The following is a 15,244-nucleotide window of genomic DNA, read 5'->3' on the forward strand; positions in this document are numbered from 1 at the left end:
AAAAAGAAAATATTTACCTGCTGGAGTAAATGACTTACCAGCTAGGCAAAAGAGTGAGGAAATTGCTTGTATTAAATCTCAGAACATTCAAAGTTCTAGTGTGCTCTGAAGTTTAGCTCTTAGAACTTTAGACAGTAGCCTTTTCCACTCAAATAACTGAAGCCTAAAAAAAAGTGATACTATATGAACACATGCATTTCTATTGCTAAGATTTAGATAGTGATGCCCTCTGAAAAACTAGATTGGAAATTCATGTGTAGAAAGTGTTCGGATTTGTAAGGTCTACTCATTAAAAATTCTTATTTTACAACATTTAGATGAATATGCGCTCCCCATACATATACCAATTCTCTCTCTCTCTCTCTCTCTCTCTCTCTCTCTCTCTCTCTCACACACACACACACACACACACGGTTTTTTTTTCTAGAATTTTGTTTCTATCCCTATGCATGATACATATGAAATATGTTAAACAAAATTTATCAAGGAATCAGAATCAATGCTCACATTAGCTTCTGCATGACCAGCTGACAAACTATCCCACATAAAAGAAGGCTACAACTACAGGAGAAACTCATCTGTACGTAGACTGAAATATACATTATGAATTTCATTTCAAAGATACTCTTCTGAAGGTCATTATTACTTTAAACTCTAGCTTTGAGCTTTTACACTGGTTAATCACAGATTTTTTTCCCACTTCCTCACCAAAAGTAATAAAGGCTTTGAAACAAGGTTTATCAAATATTTAGAAACAGAGTCTTAATATGAAAAGAACAATTACTGGATTCATTGGAGAAATTTTCAATAGAATATTATACTATAAAATTACAATAGTTACAAGGTATAATCATATCAGTTTCTTACTAATGATCCATGTTCAGAATGAATGAGGAAAAAATATGTAATTAATTTAGAAATAGAAGACAATAAGCTGCTTCTTTGCTCTTGATCTTGTTATTTCTTTGATAGAAAAACATAAGTAACTAATACGTTGCTTATAATTGGCAACATTTTAACTTTTTACTTCTTAGTGTGGTCCTTTGTTGTGCCTGGGAATAATTAAGTCTTCAGAGCTAGGAGAAAGGAATGTTCTCAAACATAAAAGTGTAAAAAGGTACAAGGGACCCACAATGTAAGTCAGAGAAAGTTATTGAGTGAGCATTAGAAAATAGGAGGCCGGCTAACAGACTTGGCATCTGGGAAAACTAAGAAGTCCATGAAATATGTCTTTATATTCTCGGCTATGTCTCCTGGCCACGTATTCTCAGGCTCCCTTCATCAAACGCCTACAGCCCCTCTTTGCCAATCTTTTTATAGTCCTTCATTTCTAACTGAAAAGTACCTACTTTGCTCTATCAGCTCCTCAGAACTCTTCAGTAGATAACTTGCCAATTTCTCTGTTAACAACAATAACAAAAATATCTAATCATCAAATATGTGCAGGATACTAAGTGCTTAAAAATTACCCCAACGCATGGATTCCTTCCAAGTATTATGTTTAATGGTGACAGAATTCCCAGTGATTCTTCCAATAAAGGGTGTTTCTGGATAGGTTAAAAGGCCAAAACTTTGCAAGCTTGTTTGGGGAAAGCTTTCTAAAACCAGGTATGGCTTTGAGATATTCCTTGAATCATACTATACATATGTATCTGCTAATTATATATCGCTTTCCTCATAAGCTGGACTTTGAAAACACAAGAAAATCAGATGGCTTTATAGTCCTCCAGTCAGCAACCCTTGTTTCTGGTTTAGACTGGGTATAAAAAAGTCAGGATTCTCAGGCAGGTTGAAGAAGTCACAGATAAAGAGGACATTTTTTCCCATCCTTCAAATTGATCCTTAATTTCTTATTTGATGTTCTCACATAGAAATATTTTTTCTTCATTCTCTCTGAGAACGTAATGACTTCAAGTAATAGCCTGTTCAATTCAACTTCTGAGAATAACTACACATTCACCCACACCCAAATGAAGATAGTTTAAGGACTGATAGGAGATATGCTTTGAAATTTCAAGATGGAAATAAAAACTTACTTTCATTTTCAATTTGACCAGAAGAGAGACAGCTGAAAGCATTGAAAATGTGTATAAATAAATCATTAAAAATCACCTTATTGATCATTATGTCCTCAAAATTTGAGAATCTGACAATTTTAGAGGTTATGTGCTTGATTCATGCTCTTAAACTAATTCAATAAGGATATAAACATGAAAGATCTTCTATTGAAGAACATTAATTCCTTTCATTAAATATATTAATGGATAGTTGCAGTCATTGCTAAAGTTAACAGACATTCCCTTTTGACTGTTAAGTGACCCTTCATTCAGCTCTAAACATGATGATGTCCATGGCTGGAGGATGATATCTCTGCTTTAATTTCTTTTACTTTAGTATTGTTATTCCACTATGCCTCTTAGTAAAACTTGCACAAGGAACATGAAAACAATGCAGGTACCCTTTAGAAAGCAATTATCTGAACACTGGTAGCTTTCTTCAGGACAGATGAATGGGAAATTTGCATGCCTCCTTAATGCCTTGTCTTTGATAACAAGTGCAAAACATCTATAAATAAAGCCATTAGATTATTTTACTTCCAGACTCTTACTATCTGCTGTTTATGTTAAGGACAACCGAATAGAGAGACAGACACAGTTTAGTTTGTTTGGATTCCATTTTTCATTCCTTCCTTTTAATTTTTACTTGTTATAGCTTTTGGTTTAAGTGAGAAACTGTGGTGGATGCTGCAACATGCTGCCCAGGGTCCCCTTCCATGATTGGAGATTGGCAGATTTATCATTTGATGACTCTCAATTGAGTCCCTCTCCAAGAAAGTCCTTAGCTAACTTGCTCAAGGCAACGACCTTCCTGTGAGGTCAACCTGCATCATCACACGAGTGGCTGACTTACCTGGGTAGGGAGATAGAGATCTGACCCCCTTCCCTAAAGGAAGGAGAACTCCGAGAGCACGATTCATGCTGCAGAATACACAAAGGACTGTGTGAGCCTTTGTTGTGACTTCGCCCAGTTTAAACCCAATCTGTTGCCCAATCCCCCATCTTACACTCTCCTACAAAGTTTCCCAGGAATCTTCCTGCATGCAAATGTCTGTTTCACAGAGAGCTGCCTTAAAACAACACCCTCATATACACATTAATGTAAGTTTGAAAATCATAGTCATCTTTTGACACCCCACACCAGTATCTGAAAGAGAAGGTTTAGGTTATGGGATGGAGTGAGAGTAATAGGTAACAATCATAAAAGTCTTTTTTCGATGGGGAGCAGGGTCATTATAACTGTAGAATCTAAGAGTTACCAGTCAACAGAAATCTTCCTGTGAAGTAACTGATTTACTTCAAGCAACAGAGTATTGTTGAAAGAGTGTTGCCCAGGAAGAAGACACTGACTGTTCCTTTCTCCAGCAGGGTGGGGCCTGGGCAAGGCAGCTTCTTCTCAGTGAGAGGTGTGAGAGGTGGCTGCGCTCTCTAAGGCCTTTCCAACTCCATGAGCCTATGATCTTTCTCTAAGTTTGCGAAAGAACTACTACTTATACTTAGCCTTTCAACTTTTCAGGCCAATGCTTATTTCTTTATAGGTTTCTTCAAAGAGAATTCCAGAGGTCACAGAATAGGGATGAATAAAAGATTTAAAAAATAGGACAATAATTTACTGTAACTGAGAAGCTGCCAAAGCAGCCATAATGTTTCTGAAGGGCTGGCTCTCAGAGGGCAGCCATGAGACAAGAGGAGGCTCTGAGAAAACATTACGCTGATGAGTAGAAAAGCGATTCCCAGAGGTCTAAACAGCAACACGAAAACATAACGGCTTATTCTGTCTTTGACTTCTCTTTTGGTATGACATGATAACTCCAAATACTCACCAAGACTTCTGCGTCCAGTTAGGGCAGACTAGTTTGGGGCAGACAATCATCCTTCTGAGAAAAACTAGAAGGCCGAAAAACTGTATTAAAACTCTCTTTCTCTCTCTCATTCTCTCTCTCTCTCTCTCTCTCTCTCTCTCCCTCTCTCCCTCTCTCCCCCCCCCCCTCTCTATCTCTCTCTCTCCCTCTCCCTCTCTCCCTCTCTCCCTCTCTCCTTCTGAAGACATCACAGAGATTCCAAGGCAGTATGGACTCAGGGCCAGATTACTGATGAGAAGGGAAGAAAAGTGAGTGAGCATAACGTTCATTCATTGCTATTCCCCCCACCCACCCACCCCAAGGCATTTGCCAGTTTGTAACTGATAGTTGAGAGGCTTGAAATCTGACCAGAGTTTGGGAGACAAACATGAAATTCAGAGATTACAACCTAGTTGATGATTTAGGATTTCAGATGTGAAGACTAAAGAGTTAACTCTGACAGTTACCACAAACCAGAAATAGACCTGGCTACATACAGACTAAACTCAGCTTCAGACTAGCACAATTTCAACCTCAAACTGAATTGAGGTGAATTTCCTTTACGCTACCTGCCTAACGTCTCTGGAATTTTTCATACCCTATGTCCAGCATTCACTTACAAATTTATCAAGAACGAATGACTGATAAGAAAAAAAGGTACCAGTAAATGTCTTTAGCAGTTTCAGATATTCAGATATTTCAGGTTCACCTTGCATTAACCTGTTATTACCTTGTTTCCTTCAGTCTCCCTTGAACCTCTGATGTGTTCAAGGTGATATGAGCTGATTTCACATAATAATTCATGCTAATTATGAAGTAGACTTTTTTCACCTGTTTCAATCATTTGATAAACTTTAATAATGCTTCTAAGCAAAAAACTAGACAGTGTATAACCCAGAAGAGATGGTGAGAATTTCAAGCTAAGTGGGACAGAACGTTGGTTGAAACAGCTATATGTAAGGGTAATATTTTGGGGACAGAAAAGACACTTTGGGGATTCTCTAGTGGCCCTATTTAGGCAATTATCCAGCCTAACTACATAGATGGTTAATTGGTAGCAAGTGTAATTCATTACTGGACCATATGATTTTGTTCCTGTCTGATCTGCATACTATTATTGCTCTCTACTTTGAGGCCTTCTTCTGTATTTAATACAGTTCTTTTGTTTTAAAACATCAATGAGATATGATGTGCTATCAATGAAGCACCTATAAATCTATGGAATCTGCCACAGCCAATATCAAATCCACCAGGGCATAACTGCTGACATGAGTTAAGAAATGCAGATTACTTTCTGTTCACTGTGCTCGGATGAAGGCAAACCTTGATTAAGGAATCTCGGAATTCGAAAAGATGAAGTGCACAGGGCTCTTGGTTTATTTTTTAGAAAAAGGAGATATGACATAAAATAATATTTCTAGATCCAGTAAAGAAAGACAAGAAAGCCTCGATAATTTCTTTTTGTAAGTTATAGTGCTGAAATGTATAACAAAGTAAGAGAGAAAATAAGAAATTCAGTTGGAGGATTGAATAGTTGGACCCAACAGAGCTATCGTTCTGTCAGTGTTGACATTACAAATTCCTATCTTTGGGTGCTTATAAAATCCAGTAAGACCTGAAACAAAATACACTAGACTCTAGCCAGCAAACAATTTCAAAATAAAATGAATAATATACCCTCAATCATTTTTAACTCTAGGCCTTGCAAATTGCTCTATCCCCATACTGCCCTGAATGTGGCCAACCTCATTTGACCTGGGATTGAAGTTGATGTCTTTCAGACATGTTTTTGGGATACATGAATATGATAAAATGCTCTTCAAAGGTACTTTTAATTTAGATGAATACAGACATTAAGCTTTATCACTATTTTCAATGCTAACGTGTATTGCTTGAATTAAGCAGTTTTAGTAAATACTTTTAAGTCCTGAACTTCATTTGCGTAATGCTCAGCATTTTAAAGGTATGAAATTAAGGTCCTAAATTCAGATCTCAGTAGACAACATTAACTAAGTATAATGGTTTTAATGCTAGCACAAAGGCCAGCATGATGTAGATGAAGTACTACTTATTGGATCAATCAACCGGGCCTTTATCCAGCATTGCTACCTAAATGTTGTATTGTTTTATTGATTTTGTCTGAGAGACAGATTAGAAAAAGATGGAAGAGGTTAATAGAATGGATTTTGAAGAGATAGTAAAAGAAAGAACCAGAAAGCTAAAGCGAGAGGACATGAGAGATGAGAAGACACAGGTGACCCGGAAGGAGACCCATATGAGAATTTACAATTTATTCAATGGACATTTAATTGTCCACATATTTAACTGTTAATTATTCATTTATTTATAAATAATCACTGAACAAGTAATCCTAACATAAGTTAGAAACTTTTCTAAGTGCTAGAGATGTGGCAGTCAACAAAATAAATTAAAATTCCTGCCCATCGACATAAGCGTTATTCAGAGGATAAATGGATAAGCAAACTGTGATATGTATATACAATGGAATATCATTCAGCTTTAAAAAGAAAGGAAATTCTGGTATATGTTACAACATGGATGAACAATAAAAACATGATGCTATGTGAATAAACCAGATGCAAAGACAAATATTGTATGATTCCACACGAGGTGGCTTAAACAGCAGAAATTCATTTCCTCACAGTTCTGGAGGGTAGAAATCCAAACTCAAGATGGCAGCAGGGTTGATTTCATTTGAGACCTCTCTCCTAGGTTTATGGATAACTGTCTTTTCTCTTTGTCTTCAGAAAGTCTTCTCTCTGTGCCTGTGTTTTAATCTCCTTTTCTTATAGTGCATCAGTCATATTGGATTAGGGCCCACCCCTATGAGTCCATTTAACTTTAATTATGTCTTTCAAGGCCCTATCACCAAATACTGTCACATTCTGAGGTACTAAGGGTTAGGGCTTCAATATATGAATCAGGGTGGGACATAATTCAGCCTGTAATATCAGCCTTACCCATGAAATAATTTCTTCCTGTTAAAAGATAAACTGAGGCTTATTTTAAAAATTTAAATGTTTATCTGAGCAAAACTGATTTGAATTGGGGAGCACTAAACCAGAAGTATTCAGAAGCTCTCCACTGACAGAAACAGAGGGCAAGATTTTTATAGAGAAGATGTGGAAGCAAAGCAAGGAAATTATTTGATTGGCTAATTATTTGATTTGCAAAAGCCACGCAAAATGTCCAGCATGTTGGTGGCTGGTTGTTCTTCTCCCCTTGGGGCATTTACAGAAATTGACCCTGACTTTGGTTTTAGTTTACATAAGTAGGCTGCCAAGGTATTAGAACCACCTCAGTCTAATGGCCTCCTTGTTTGATTAGTTAACACCTGATATGCACAATGACTACATATCCCGGTTTGTCCAGCACAGTTCCTCTTATGTCTGGTATTGGCATAAATATTAATGGACCTGCTCCCCTGTTTCAAAGATGTCCTTGCCTGGCTAACAAATTTATGATCACTTATTCACAAGAAACCCATGAATATTTTATAAAAGACTTATTAGTCATTCTTCAGCAGATATAAACAGATTATATTCTGGTATTTAAGAAATTTAATAATTCTGAAGACAGCAAGAATGTGTGATGCAAAATATAAGACTAGTAAAACTTAATTCCATTTGGCAAATATTTATTGAGTGTCAACCATGCCCAGCATCTGAACAAGATGCTGGGGATGAAGTAACGAACAGAATAATTCTATTCCGTAAGGAGTTTCTAGTACATCTCACAAAAGACAGATTTGAGGAACACAATTAAAACATATCAAGAGAATGTGAGAGAAGATGATGTAAGAGAAAGCAGATTAATAGAAATAATAGAAATTTCTAAAAAATAGAGTGAATAAAACAATCAATCATCAAGGATATTATGGGAAGGAAATGCAACTTAAAAATAAAATGAGACTAGAAATTCAAGGTACTCATTGTGACATGAAAAAAGCAGGAAATAGAAACAAATTGCCATGTGAAATTATCAAATTTTAAGGAGGAAGAAAAAATGATATAAGTTCCTGGGTTTTTAACAAGGGTTAAATTTTAGACAAAATTTTGTATATATGAATGAAGATGCATTTTTCTGATGAAAGGGTCACCCCCACAAAAATAACAACAACAACAAAAAACTTATCATTTTTCTTAAAAAGCTCTCTGACTCCAAAATGTTTAAAACCATTATTGTATTAGAGAGTGTCTTTCACAATTGTTTGTAATTTCTTTAAATTAAATTTATTGGGTGGCATTGCTTAATAAAATTATACAGATTTCAAGTGTGCAATTCAATAACACATTATATATGTATAGCATTGTGTGTTTACCACACAAAGTCAAATCTCCTTTTGTCGCCATATATTTGACCTTCTTTACCCTTATCTACCTCCCCTTCTTCCCCCTTTCCCTCTGGTAACCACTAAACTGTTGTCTGTGTCTATGAGTTTTTGTTTGTTTGTCTTATTCATTTGTTGCTTTCAGTTTTCTATCCCACACGTGAGCGAAATCATGATTCTCAGCTTTTTCTGTCTTATTTCACTTAGCATGATAATCTCGGGATCCATCTATGTTGTTGTAAATGGCAGTATTTTATCTTTTCTTAGGCTGAGTGATATTCCATTATATATAAGTACCACATATTTTTTTTATCTCATCATCTTATCGTAGGACCCTTCAGGTGTTTCCAGGTTTTGGCCACCATGAGTAATGCTGCTATGAATATCAGGGTACATATACCTTTACAGGTAAACATTTTTAAATTTTGGAGGTAAATACCCAGAAGATGGATTGCTGGGTCATGTGGTAATTTTATTCTTAGTTTTTGAGGAACCTCCATACTGTTTTCCATAATGGCTGTACCAATTTACATTCCCACCAGCAGTGTGTGAGGGGTCCTTTTTCTCTGCATCCTCTCCAACATTTGTTATTACTTGTCTTGCTGATAATTGCCATTCTAACAGATGTAAGGTGGTATCTCATTGTGGTTTTGATTTGCATTTCCCTAATAGCTAGTGAAGTTGAGATTGTTTCAGAGGTCTGTTGGCTGTTTGTACCTCTTCTTGGGAGAAGTGTCTGTTCAGGTCGTCTGCCCATTTTTCCATTGAATTGTTTGGTTTTTTGTTGTTGAGTTGTACGAGCTCTTTGTATGTTTTGAATATGAGCCCCTATGGGAGTCGTTGTTTTGCAAATATATTTTTCCATTCGGTCGGTTGCCATTTTTCTTTTCTTGATGGTTTCTTTCGCTGTACAGAAGCTTTTTAGTTTAATGTAGACCAATTCGCTTATTTTTGTTTTTACTTTGCTTGCCTTGGAGGTCAAAGTCATAAAATCCTCTCTAAATCCAAGGTCCATGAGTTTAATACCTATGTTTTATTCTATGCTTGCAAAGGGGAATTGAAATAAGAAAAAAGACTATTGTATTTATGAAATTCTTTTCCATAAACTTAGTGGTTTTTCACAATTTTTAAAGTCATCTTTTAAAAGAAAATTCATTCTCAAATTGAAAATCTGTTAAGAACTTAGGTATGATCTAGGAGGAAAAACATCTATCTTAAATATAACCATAGTTTTCTAATTTTTTCTGTTCTCCATGGCCACAGTTTGTTTTAACATCCAACCCTATTATGGTTGGTTGTGGGAAATCCAGTCCCATTTTCCAGAGTGTTTGTGAGACATAGGGGTACATGTGTGGAGGAAATTACTTCTCCCCTCTTTCTCCAGACCCTGATTAGGTCTTTTGAACATATCTGTCCATCTCTACACCACTCTGCATACCTGCTGGTCAGGTCAGCTTCACACCAGTCATCCTCTAGGTCTCAGCGAATACTAGGCTATGATTGATAATAGTCACAATGAATCTTGGAAGGGATTTTAACAAAGCAAAGGTAACTCTAGGTTAGATCTGAGGAATCACTGCTGCTAAGGTCTATCACCTCTGCCCTTTACAGAGATCTCCTAACTCCCTTCCTAAGCGTTTGAGGCCTGTGCTCCCTGAGAGCAGTTTCCTGTCTTTCATTTCACTTCTCTCTCAATCCTTCTACCTCCTCAAAATCATGGTGTCCCTGAGAGGATGACACCAGCCCACAAATTTCATTGTATTTCCTATTATTTATGAGAGTACTTCAGTTAGGCCAAATTCTCACCCTCTTTCTAGATGGCGCTTTGCTTTGACGTGTTTTCCCAAACAAAACAGCAGCCTCCATCACATCCTATAACGCAAAAGAAGATGCCATTAAAAAAAATCAATAAATAAAGTAGCCATTTTCTTTTTCTGCAGAAATTTAAGTAAACAGAAAAATAGCTGGGAGAGCAGATCATGATGAAACAAGAAGACATTATAAGACTAAGAAAAGGGAGGAACATAGTTGATTATTTTAGTTAATTGTCAGACCAAAAGCCGGGCTCAATTAAACCCTCTCCTCCATCCCACTAAAACATGTCCCTGGATTAGACTACGGAAGCAGGGATCAGAGGAAGCGAGGAGGGAAACTAAAAATGCAACTGCTTTTTCTCTTGTAAAAAGGATCATATACTGAGTTTGAGACAAAATCTATGATTAACTTGGAAATAGTTGTGGTGGGTAATTCCATTTTAAATATGTTTTCAAAAATAGCGTAATAAGAGGCCCCTCTAGTTCAGGCTGCAGACAGCCAGGTGCACATGAGGATGGTCAGACAGATGGAGTCACAGAGGGCGTGAGGATACAGAGCCTAGGTGGGCTCTCTGTGCCCCCTGGGAGGGCTGGGTTAGTACTCAGAATTTTATTGGCTACTACCTTGAAATACAGGCCCTAAAATGCCCACTTGTTTGGACATAGAAGATGGCTTGAACGAATGATAAAAATTAAGAAAGACATTTTGATTTTCTTATTGTCCACTTGGCACATGCTTCTGGGATAATTTTCACCATGGTTTTGGATGACCTTCCAAACCTAGAAGACATCTATCTATACCTCTTTGGGTTCATCGACAGTGGAAGACCCAGAGGTGGATTTTGACTCTGGACTTGAAGGTAATGACACAAAAAGTGATAGTATTTTGGAGGATTCCATAAGAATGACCTGTTATGATACACCAGGGTGGAAACGTGCCATCTTGCATGATGGCACCAGGCTCCAATTTGGAGCTGCACCCAGGATTCCTCATCAGGTGCAATGCACCCACTCCTCTCTGGGCTCCGTGTACAGCACCAAAGACATCCCTCAGGGCCTCTAGCTCCCTGGCACCATCTAATGCAGCCCATCCCTGTGAACAGACGAATGAACCCAGCTAAGTCTTCCCAGTTGCAGCAACAGCAGCAGCAACAGCCACAGCGAATTCGACCCGTGAACCACCCCAACTCAGGTGCTCGTTCCTCCAGGCTGGAGCCAGCTGCGTCCCAGAGCCCTTCCACTTCCTCTAGCCCAGGGTTCTCTGGGCACAATGACTGCAAACCAAGGGTTGAAGAAGGCTCCCTTGCCTGGCCCAATGCAACAGCAATTCCAGGCAAGACATCCTTTGCCTTGGTACAGAATCCATCCCTAAGTCTGTATTCCTTTGGCAGCCAGGAAGCCTCACAGGCCCATACAAACTTTCCTCAGATGAGCAACTCAGGCCAGTTCACAGCTGCTCAGATGAGGAGCTCACAGGGGGGGCCCTCCAGCGATCCAAGCCCCCTGCAGCAGCCCCACCTCACCAATGAGTCTCTGCTTCCTCACCCTCCTCCCTCCAGCAGGAACCCCCTGCATCCTCCCCAATAGTTAACCAAACTCAGCAGCAGATAGGACCAAGGCCACCTCAAAATAACTCACTTCTCCAGGGATTTTAGCAGCCTTCAGCTCTCTGGGTTGGAATCCTATGGTTCAACAGGGAAACGGGCCATCTAACTCATGGTGATGCAGCAGCAACCACCAAACCAGGGGCCGCAGAGTTAACATCCAGGTCTGGGGGGAATGCCTAAATGCCTCCCATCTGACTTCACAGTAGGGCAGCCAATCCGAGCTTTATGCAAGGTCAGGTGGCTTTGACCACAATCACCACCCCTGAGGATTCAGGAGCCCCTCAGCGGCAAGCAAATTAAAATGTCCAGCATGCAGATAGTCAAGGAGCTGGTCCTCCTGAAAACCAGATGCAGGTGTCCCACAAACTGCCAAGCATGATGCAGACCAGCCTCTTGAGAATTCATGGAAACATGAGCAACCCGTAGTCTGGTGAGCCTGGGCAACATACAAGGCCGACCCCAGCAGGTCTCACCATCTCAGATGATGAGCATGCACCAGCAGACCATGCCCTCCCAAGGCCAGATGGCTCAGCAACAAGGAAGCTTGAACCCTCAGAACACGAGGATCCTTTCAAGAGCCCTGCTTATGCCACAGGGCCAGATGATGGTGAACCCTCAGAACTAACATCTTGGGCTCTCACCCTAGAGGATGACCCCATCTAAGCTGATGCTCCCCCATCAGGGTCCACAAATGATGGTGTCACATAACCAGATAATGGAGCCCCAGGGGCAAGTTTTACTCCAGCAGAACCCAACAATAGAGCAAACCATGACCAATCAGGTGCAGGGAAACCAGCAACAGTTTAACCCTCAGAACCAATTCAACATCATGCTCGGACCAGCACAGATAATGAGGCGACCATCTCCAACATGCAAGAAAACACGGTGCAATTTACAGGACAGATGTCAGAACAGATGCTGCCCCACAAGTCTGCGAATAACAGTCCTTCTAAGGTGATGGGGATGCAGGGGCAGGTCTTGCGGCCACCAGGGCCTGGGACATGTGGGCGCAGCTCATACATGGTGCAGCAGCATGGTGATCCTGCTTCTACAGCAAATAACATGTCAGCTTGTCTCAAATGGTGCCTGATATTAGCAAGCAGCAAACCAACATGGTCCACCCACCTCTCCCTCCCCCCCACACACACACACGTGCAGGCCACGAAGAGAAACGGCGCCTTGGAAAAACCACTTCTCAGGCTATGGGGTGCCTTTCAATGCACCTTTCCCTGGAGCACCCAATGGCATCAGATGTCCTGGGATCAGAATCCAGGCTTCTCAGTAAATAAAGATGTCACACTAATGAGCCCATTGTTGGATGACGATAATCAGAATAATACCAACGTAAATAAACCAAAGTAGAAGATACGCCCTCGGAAGAAGAAAAACAGTCAGCAAGCTCTAAGCACCCTGGCTACTCACCCAGCTGGTCTGGAGGAGGCCAATCAGCAGCCATTGTCTGGAGAACAAAGAATTAACTAGGACCATTCAGGCCCTGAACTGCCAGAATTTTCAAACCGACCACCAGTTCCTTAGCAGAATGTGTAGTTCTAGAGGAAACTCAGGGCACAACTCTGAAGGAGTCTGTTGCCAGACCAGAACTCGAGGCAAATGCTGCCTTAGTCTCTGGACAAAACAGTGAGCCCTAAAAGGTAACTGAAAGGTCCGAAACCCCAAGCCGGAGATACTCCCAAGCTGAAGAGCCAACTGTGGCTTCTGAAAGTGTGGAAAACGAACATCAAAAGCGACCCTCTCGGCCTGCTTCAGCCTCCACCTCTGCTAAAGGCATCACCAGCGCAGCGCGATCCAAGCGAAGAAAATCCGAGTAAACAAACTGGGTGGTGACTTGGTACTTACAAATGTGTGTGAATTGTACCAAAAAAGCAATTCTGAGCTGTAACTTTTTAAAATCCATTTCTGTACAGCTAGTCATTTAAATAATGCAGTCCTTCGCCTGGTCCCTACAACCTGTTCCGTTAAGTGCGACAGGGAAAGCAGTGTTGAACCCTCTTGGCATTGATAGAGTTCAAGGTTTCTAAAATGTTGCTATGTATTTAGAGGTGCTAATGCAATTATGTTATTAGTTTTCGCATTTCCAAAGCAGTCTAGAGCACAGGGTGAGCATTTTTAGATCTTCCAATGATGTGCTTGCTGTGGAAGTTCTGTGTGAATCGCGGTAGTGAAGCCAAGAGGAATCTTCTCATTTGGAAATGTTGGAAATCATTTTATTATATAGTGTTTTGGATGTGTTTGTTGCAAAAATGGACCAGTGAATAGAAAAAAAAAATCTAAGGGTTTGTAAACAAACAAACAAAAAACATAATAAAAGTTCTAAAGTTACAAAACTAAAAAAAAAAGATAACAAATGTAATTACAGACAATAGACTTTCCCCCCAAAAAGTGTAACTTTAAAAATAAAGCAAGTACAGAATGACAGATGATAAGACTAGCAAAGTAATTATTTCTGTGAATGATGCCTAAATTATTCATGAAATATTGTTTATGTAAATAAAGAATACAATGCAGTAATTTGTGTTACTCTAACATAACACTAAAGCAGAAAAATAAAAATGAAAGTTTGAATAAGGAAAACAAGAAAAAAATGAATATAAATTTCAAGTGGAATTTAAAGCAAAATAGTAATAATAGCTAATATTTGTATAGTACTGATTTTATGTGCATGTTTTAAGTGAATCTCTTAAATACTTGATCTTCACAGAAATCGTATAAAGTAAATACTGTTATTATCTCCACTTTTAAGATAATGAGACTGAGGCACCTCAGGCTGGGTAGTTTGACCGAGGTCACACGTAAATAGTGGCCCTAAGGTTTGAGTCTGTGGAGAACTAGTTCTCCATAGAATGATGATTTTTGCTCATTACTATTTGCATCAAATTCAAAATAAAACAAGAACATAGAGAAAATGAATGATCAATGATTGGAAAAGGTTTATTTTATCAAAATTTATAAACTATATATGAGGACTATTCTTTGTTAGGTGCACATTATTTACATACCAAAATTGCCTGTATAACAGAACAAAGAAAATCTATATAAATTCAAAATGCAGAAAGTTTGAAGAATATATTTGTAGATCACTATTCAATGAAACTATTCTAGAAAAAAGTAAATTTAGGTAAAGAAAACTGACCTATTTGTAATATATATATATATATATTATATATATACTCTGAAGTAACAGCTGGATCAAAAAATCAAGAAAAATTCAAACAAGACTAAATTAAGAAAACAATACTAGATTGTTTCCAAAATGATAAAAACTTAACCTATGTGTAAGTTGAAACTCTATGGAATGAGGCATCTATCAAAGTGAATTTAACAGTTTTGAAAATATTTTTAATGTAATTAAAATATGGAAAATAGATTAAGCAACTATTCAACTTATTATCTTAGGAAAATAATTTTTAATTACCTGAAAGGAAAATTTAAGGAAAAAATTATGATAATAAAAACAAAATTAAATTGCATGGCAAATAAAATTTTACAGGGAAGCAATACACCATATGTCTTTAGCTATGTTCTTAATTTTATAATATTCTGCACAGGTTTTATA

General features: G+C 38.5%; 1 pseudogene; it reads left to right on the forward strand.

The window, feature by feature from the left end:
• Positions 1-10,977: 10,977 nt before the first annotated feature.
• On the forward strand, positions 10,978-13,499 carry LOC107500195 (annotated as a pseudogene).
• The last annotated feature ends 1,745 nt before the right edge of the window (positions 13,500-15,244 follow it).

The sequence above is a fragment of the Rousettus aegyptiacus genome, unplaced genomic scaffold (assembly GCF_014176215.1).
Source record: "Rousettus aegyptiacus isolate mRouAeg1 unplaced genomic scaffold, mRouAeg1.p scaffold_m13_p_13, whole genome shotgun sequence".
NCBI classification, from domain to species: Eukaryota; Metazoa; Chordata; class Mammalia; order Chiroptera; family Pteropodidae; genus Rousettus; species Rousettus aegyptiacus.